The sequence below is a fragment of the Bison bison genome, unplaced genomic scaffold, assembly GCF_000754665.1.
Source record: "Bison bison bison isolate TAMUID 2011002044 unplaced genomic scaffold, Bison_UMD1.0 scf7180017864310, whole genome shotgun sequence".
Classification (NCBI taxonomy): domain Eukaryota; kingdom Metazoa; phylum Chordata; class Mammalia; order Artiodactyla; family Bovidae; genus Bison; species Bison bison.
Window position 1 is genome coordinate 2,883,841 of NW_011494882.1, and position 8,095 is coordinate 2,891,935.

An 8,095-nucleotide genomic window follows, 5' to 3' on the forward strand; every position below is an offset into this window, starting at 1 on the left:
TTTTTTTTTTTTTTTTTAGTATTGAATCATATTCTGTTCTCTGGATATACCACAGTTTATCCATTGACCTATTGAAGGACATCATGGTTGCTCCCAAGCTTTGTCAGTTGTATATAAAGTCGCTATAAACATTTGCATCGAGTTTTTTGTGTCACCAAAAGTTTTCAGTTCATTTGGGTAAGTACCAAATAATGTGACTGCTGGAATGTATGGTAAGAATATGTTTAATGTTGTAAGAAAACCACCAAACTCTCTCCCAAACTGGCCATATTATTTTGTATTTTTTAAAACTTTTTTTATATTGGAGTATAGCCGATAAACAGTGTTGTGATGGTTTCAGGCGCACAGCAGATCAACTCTGGTTGTATTGTTTTGTATTCCCACCAGCAATACATGAGAGTTCCTGTTTCTCCTTATCCTCGTCAGCACTTGGTTTTGTCAGTATTTTGGATTTTGACCATTCTACTAGGTGTATAGTGGTATCTTATTACTTCAATTTGCAATATGATATGGCCTTATTGCTGTATACCTGAAACTAACACAACATTGTAAGTAAACTCTAAGCCAATTAAAACAAAATCTGAGGGAACTAGTTCATGCACAGGTGTTTGGAAACAATTGCTTGAAAAGGAAATGACAAATAACCTCTCAACAAGTCACCTCCACCTCCATTCCAATTTTACATGGACTCAGTGCCATGGTTAGAAACATCCTGAAGAACTCAGGTGCTCCAAAGACCTGCCCAAACTGCCCTGAGAGGGTGGCTTAGGGGCAATGGGACATGTGCCAACACAGCAAAGGGCCCTGAGAAATTGAGCAGAGGGCTGCAGTATAGTCCGTGTACAAGACCCACTACACGGTCAGGGACAGACCAACTCCATCTCCTTCTAGTCCTCCAATCCTGTGCACTAACCTCCTGACAGAAATTTTTAGTGTGAATTCCACCGCCCTTTGCCAGGGAAGGCAAAGGGCAGCTGCCTGCAGGTGCAATTTGCTCTCTGCATGTGGTCGTAAAACTCCATGAATAGAATTTCAAAGGCCTTGGGCGGGCACCGCCCAGGGACCCACCTTTCTCCAGAGCTTCTTAGCAGCCTGTGGAGTTCTCAGCATCTTCCCCACCCCACCCTCCATCAGGGCTCCCATTAGGAAAGCTGCTTTCATGACATCAGCGGTGATTAACTTGACCTAATTTCTCCTCGCCTGGCAGAGTCAAGAGCCCCTGTCCAAATGGAAACCTATTCTGTGGGCCTCAGCTCAGACATCTAAGAAGAAAACAAAAACCTGTGATTTATTCTGAGCAGGAGGGGAGAGTGGGGGGTGGGGTTGGGGAATGGCATGCAATTGATGGCCCAGGGTGATACTGCTCAGACCCCCGAAGAGATGAAGCAGGAGAGACCCAGCCCTTCCCACAGCCAGGCTCTCTGTGCTTGGGACTGGGGCTCCGGAAATGCCCTGCTCTCCCCACGGATTTGCTCCAGTTCAGTAGAGTGGGTAGAGTCTGTGACCTTTCCCTTGGAGATGGCAGCAGCTTCCTCCCTGTTACCCCGTTTGCTGCACTTACTCTGGAATTTGCCAGCTGCTTCTTTCTCACCTGTGGTTTCTCACACCCCACCAAGCTCCTCCAGCCTCTTTGTTCATAATTCTTCCCATAGTAGCCTTTCTTTTGCTTTGTCTGTCTAATGAACTCTTATCCATCCCTCAAGACTCCTTCCTCTCCACCAGTCAGAATTAATTTCATGCATACGATTCATTCCAGGGCTTTCAAAGTGTGGTCCCCAGACTAGAAGCACTGGTGTCATTTGGAAACATTATAAACGCTAATAATGCTCAGGCCTCTCAGCAGGAAACACAGAAGACACAGGTTCGATCCCTGGGTCAGGAAGAGCCCCTGGAAGGGGAAATGACACCCTGTTCCAATATTCTTGCCTGGGAAATCCCATGACTGGCTACAGTCCATGGGGTCACAAAGGGTTGGACACAACATAGCAACTAAACAACAACTCACGATTCCCAGGCAGGGTGAGTTGACTTGTCAGAACTTGCTCACCACTGGCCTGTGTGTGAAATAAGGGAAGAGCTGGGGGACTTTCCAAGTGGCTCTTTTATAAATTGATCACTGTCATGTTTCCATTTGACTCCCCCTGCTTTTTTGTTGTTGCTGTTGTTCCCTGGCACAGAGCTAGTGCTTTCATTCCTGATTTTAATTTTCATGATCTGATCAGAATGGGGAAAATTCTTCATGCGAGTGCGCGGATTCATCCTGCAAAGCCATGCTTGACAGCACCTCCTGTGTCCAGATGTCTCCCAGATGCTGAACGGAGTGGAGAGCAAGAAAGAGAAAGCCCCAGCCTCATGCAGGCCACATTCCAATGAATGCCTTTGATTTGTGTTAACAGCAGAGTGATGTGTTCCCAGTAAACAACATTTTGCCACCTATGAGAAATTATGTTTTCTACAAAGGTGAGCTATGGATGTATGGTTGATTGGGAGGTTTCTCTGAAAGATTGTCTAAGTTGTCCCTGAGGGCTGGAGTAGTCCATCCTAGTCCCTAGGGGCTGTAATACTCACCCCTAGGAGTCACTGTGTCTCTAGCATCTAGGGTGTGGTATTCACTGTTGGGCCACACTTGGCTGTAAGAGAATGTTCTACATCTGAGAAGTTCATCTAGGGGTGAGACATGAAACCAAGAGCCAACTCCTTCATCCTCTAGCATAATCCACCTGTTACTTGCTCTTCTAGAAAACTGTGCTTTCTCTTCAAATAATTTCATTTTTACAGAATTATTAATTCAACCTCTCTCTGTCTTCCTCTCTCTCTTTCTCTCCCTCCCTGATCTGTGAGCTCATCAGGGCAGGGCTTCCTTTGTCTTGCTCACTCCTTATCTCTAGAAGTTCATTTCGTGCCTGATACAGGGTGGCACTCTTAAAACTGGAGTCAGAGGTGAGATGGGGGAATAAATCCTGAGATCTTTCTTAGACCTCCAAAGCTTATGCATTTGATGTTTTTATTTTTGGGTAGATAAGCTTCGTTTTTGAGATTTATGGCCTAACGCAGCCCCTACCAATATTTTAAACACTATTATCTCAAGTTTTGGAGAAAATGTGTCTTATTATGAAGACTCACTGCCTTTTTCAGGAGTTTTCCTCAGAGCAGAACATTTGCATTCTTCTCCTGGCTCTCTGTCTAATTAACTAAGCAATCTTGAGTGAGTTCCCTTGCCTCACTGGCCTCTGACCTTTCTCCAGGAAGGAGTAGTTGATTGGTCTGTGTGATTCTGTAGGTCCCTGTAACTCTAAAAGGCCAACCGTATTCAGTTAACCAGTCACTTCTGCAGGGTTTCTGCACGAGATGTTATGGACAGTGGGAATTTGCCAGGAGTTGCTTTTCTGGAGCTAAGGATGATAAGTAGCCATAAAGTGTCACCACGAACTACCAGAATTGCCCACCCTGCCCTCCCCAGTGATTTTAGGGGAAGTGTCACCAACTGAAGTAGCTTTATGCTCTCCAGTTCTGCTGATGGGCAGGTTGTCAAGATAATTCTCCAGGCCTGCTGAGACCTTAGTCTTCCTCTCGTACAAGTTGGCCACTCAGATGTTTTCAGACTCATGACTGTTCTTTGATGCTCTACAAAGAGACTCCCTACAAGAGAAAACTTACTCTACAAGAGGACCTCCTCTTGCATGGTGTGTGTGTAGCTCTCCTCTAGACTTCGATTCTTCTGGACGTCTCCTGGAAGGGGTACAGTGATTCACGGACTATGCACACTGGCTGTCTAGTTTTCAAGCTGGGCTCATGACGTCCCTCTCCTAGTCCCTGCCCTAGGACTCACCAGCTCCATGTAGACCTGTCAGCACATTGATGGTTAAGATTCTGTTCCTCAGGAATTGTGCTTCAATTCAGCTATTCATTTACTTTGAATAAGATGCTATATAAGCATTTTCCATGCCAGAGTTTTCTCACCTGAAAAATGAGTTAAAAACAAACCTTGGTTTACGTATTTTATGAAAAGGCATTTGCTGCAAAAGTGCTTGGTCATGGTGGGGGGAGAAGGGACGACTCACACTGAACAGAGCGTCTTTTTCTCTTTCTTCTCCCTCTTTCTCTGCTTTCTCCACTCTTCTTCCTCTTTCTTCCTTTTCCTTCATCTACTTTGTTTTTTTCTAATGGGACACTGGAAACACACACACACACACACACAGGCAGAGAAGTGCTTAATCAATTTTTATAAAATGAATACCTGTGTAATTACCACCCAGGTTGAGAAACAAAATACAAAATCAGCTCTAGAAACTTCCCAAGTGCTCTTTCCAATAGTAAGTTCTTCCATCATCCTAGAGGTAAACGTAACCCCCAATTTGATCACTTTTATTTGTTCAAAGGCCAGACACAGATTTCATTACTGATTCCATAGACGTCTTCATTCAACAATAATACTAGCTAAAACCTGTGCAGTGCTTCTTGTGTGCCAGGAGAGGTTTAGAGTGCTGGACACAAACCAATTCTTTTCACCCCTACAACAACCTTATCAGGTAGGTGTTATGGTTGCCACCTGGGTTGTATAGATGGGAAAACTGAGGCACTTACACAGCTAGTAAGGAGCCTGGACTTGAACCCAGATAGTCTGGCTCCCAAGATGACATTCCTAGCAACTGTACTGCTTCTCATTAAAAGGGATTTGGAAGCTGTGCTGAAAAGTTCTTTCTGATACCTATAAAGTCTCTTTCATAGATATATAAGAAATGTGAATATTGTAGGCTTAGGACAAAGGCAATCAACCCTGCTTCCATCTTTGCAGTGAAACTACTTTAGCTCTGCATGTGTCTGCTTTCTGAATATTATACTCTTCTCAAGATTCAGTTGACTAGTAACGCCTTTGGTGGTCTCTTCCAATACAGATGGAACCAAAATTCCCAGTACCTGTGACAGCTGGTTAGTTTTCTGTGATTGTGGTTTTCAGTCTGTCTGCCCTCTGATGGAGGAGAATAAGAAGCTTATGGAAGTTTCCTGATGGGAGAGACTGACTAAGGGGGAAACTGGGTCTTGTTCTGATGGGCCATGCTCAGTAAATCTTTAATCCAATTTTCTGCCAATGGGCAGGACTGTGTTCCCTCCCTGTTATTTGAGAATGCTCAAACTAGCACAATTGCATTCATCTCACACACTAGAAAAGTAATGAACAAGATCCAGTTTCCCCCTCAGTCAGTCTCTCCCATCAGGAAGCTTCCATGAGCCTCTTATCCTTCTCCATCGGAGCGCAGAGAGACTGAAAACCACAATCACAGAAAACTAACCAATCTGATCACATGGACCACAGCATTATTTAACTCAGTGAAGCTATGAGCCATGCTGTGTGGGGCTACCCAAGACAGACAGGTGATAATGGAGATTTCTGACAAAATGTGGTCCACTGGAGAAGGAAATGGCAAACCACTTTAGTATTCTTGCCTTGGGAACCCCATGAACAGTATGAAAAGGCAAAAAGATAGGACACTGAAAGAACTCCTCAGGTCGGTAGGTGCCCAATATGCTACTGGATAAGAGTGGAGAAGTAACTCCAGAAAGAATGAGGAGACAGAGTCAAAGCAAAACCAACACCCAGTTGTGTATGTGACTGGTGTTAGAAGTAAAGTCTGATGCTGTAAAGAGTTATATTGCATAGGAACCTGGAATGTTAGGTCCATGAATCAAGGCAAATTGGAAGTGGTCAAACAGGAGATGGCAAGGGTGAACGTTGACATTTTAGGAATCAGCAAACTAAAATGGACTGGAATGGGTGAATTTAACTCAAATGACCATCATATCTACTACTGTGGGCAAGAATCCCTTAGAAGAAATGGAGTAGCCATTCTGGTGATCCAAAGAGTCCGAAATGTAGTACTTGGATAAAATCTCAAAAACGACAGAATGATCTCTGTTCGTTTCCAGGGCAAACCATTCAATATCACAGTAATCCAAGACTGTGTCCCAACCAGAAATACTGAAGAAGCTGAATTTGAACGGTTCTATGAAGACCTACAACCTTTTAGAACTAACACCTAAAAAAGATGTCCTTTTCATTATAGGGGACTGGAATGCAAAAGTAGGAAGTCAAGAAACACCTGGAGTAACAGGCAAATTTGGCCTTAGAGTACAGAATGAAGCAGGGCAAAGGCTAATAGAGTTTTGCCAAGAGAACACACTGGTCATAGCAAATACCCTCTTTCAACAACACAAGAGAAGACTCTACACGTGGACATTACCAGATGGTCAACACCGAAATCAGATTGACTATATTCTTTGCAGCCCAAGATGGAGAAGCTCTATATAGTCAGCAAAAACAAGACCAGGAGCTGACTGTGGCTCAGATCATGAACTCCTTATTGCCAAATTCAGACTTAAATTGAAGAAAGTAGGGAAAACCACTAGACCATTCAGGTATGACCTAAATCAAATCCCTTATGATTATACAGTGGAAGTGAGAAATAGATTTAAGGGACTAGATCTGATAGATAGAGTGCCTGATGAACTATGGACTGAGGTTCGTGACACTGTACAAGAGACAGGGGTCAAGACTATCCCCATGGAAAAGACATACGAGAAAGCAAAATGGCTGTCTGGGGAGGCCTTACAAATAGCTGTGAAAAGCAAAGGAGAAAAGGAAAGATATACCCATTTGAATGCAGAGTTCCAAAGACTAGCAAGGAGAGATAAGAAAGTCTTCCTCAGTGATCAGTGCAAAGAAATAGAGGAAAACAATAGAATGGGAAAGACTAGAGATCTCTTTAAGAAAATTAGAGATACCAAGGGAACATTTCATGCAAAGATGGGCTCGATAAAAGACAGAAATGGTATGAACCTAACAGAAGCAGAAGATATTCAGAAGAGGTGGCAAGAATACACAGAACAACTATGCAAAAAAGATCTTCATGACCCAGATAATCACGATGGTATGATCACTCACCCAGAGCCAGACATCCTGGAATGAGAAGTCAAGTGGACCTTACTTGACTTCACTGACAAACAAAGCATCACTATGAACAAAGCTAGTGGAGGTGATGGAATTCCAGTTGAGCTATTTCAAATCCTAAAAGATGATGGTGTGAACGTGCTGCACTCAATATGCCAGCAAATTTGGAAAAGTCAGCAGTGGCCACAGGACTGGAAAAGGTCAGTTTTCATTCCAATCCCAAAGAAAGGCAATGCCGAAGAATGCTCAAACTACCACACAATTGACTCATCTCACACGCTAGTAAAGGAATGGTCAAAATTCTCCTAGCCAGGCTTCAACAGTACATGAATCATGAACTTCCAGATGTTCAAACTAGATTTAGAAAAGGCAGAGGAACTAGAGATCAAATTGCCAACATCTGCTGGGTCATCAAAAAAGCAAGAGAGTTCCAGAAATACATCTATTTCTGCTTTCTTAACTATGCCAAAGCCTTTGACTGTGTGGATCACCACAAACTGTGGAAAATTCTGAAAGAGATGGGAATACCAGACCACCTGACCTGCCTCTTGAGAAATCTGTATGCAGGTCAGGAAGCAACAGTTATAACTGGACATGGAACAACAGACTGGTTCCAAATAAGGAAAGGAGTACGTCAAAGCTCTATATTGTCACCCTGCTTATTCAACTTATATGAAGAGTACATCATGAGAAACGCTGGGCTGGATGAAGCACAAGCTGGAATCAAGATTGCTGGGATAAATATCAATATCTCAGATATGCAGATGACACCACCCTTGTGGTAGAAAGTGAAGAACCAAGGAGCCTCTTGATGAAAGTGAAAGAGGAGAGTGAAAAAGTTGGCTTACAGCTCAACATTCAGAAAACTAAGATCATGGCATCTGGTCCCATTACTTCATGGCAAATAAATGGGGAAACAGTGGAAACAGAGAGAGACTTTATTTGGGGGGGCTCCAAAATCACTGCAGATGGTGACTTCAGCCATGAAATTAGAAGATGCTTGCTCCTTGGAAGAAAAGCTATGACCAACCTAGACAGCATATTAAAAAGCAGAGACCTTACTTTGCCAACAAAGGTCCATCTAGTCAAGGCTATGGTTTTTCCAGTAGTTATGTATGGATGTGAGAGTTGGAATATAAAGAAAGCTGA

General features: G+C 43.3%; 1 long non-coding RNA gene across 1 annotated transcript in view; it reads left to right on the forward strand.

Annotated features, from left to right (window-relative positions):
* LOC104997578 overlaps window positions 1-2,696 on the forward strand; it is a 35,399-nt gene extending 32,703 nt beyond the window's left edge. Inside the window, exons 2-3 of the long non-coding RNA XR_826339.1 lie at window positions 20-177; window positions 2,223-2,696. This is a non-coding gene — a long non-coding RNA (uncharacterized LOC104997578). The remainder of the gene's footprint in view (window positions 1-19; window positions 178-2,222) is intronic.
* Window positions 2,697-8,095: the final 5,399 nt, after the last annotated feature.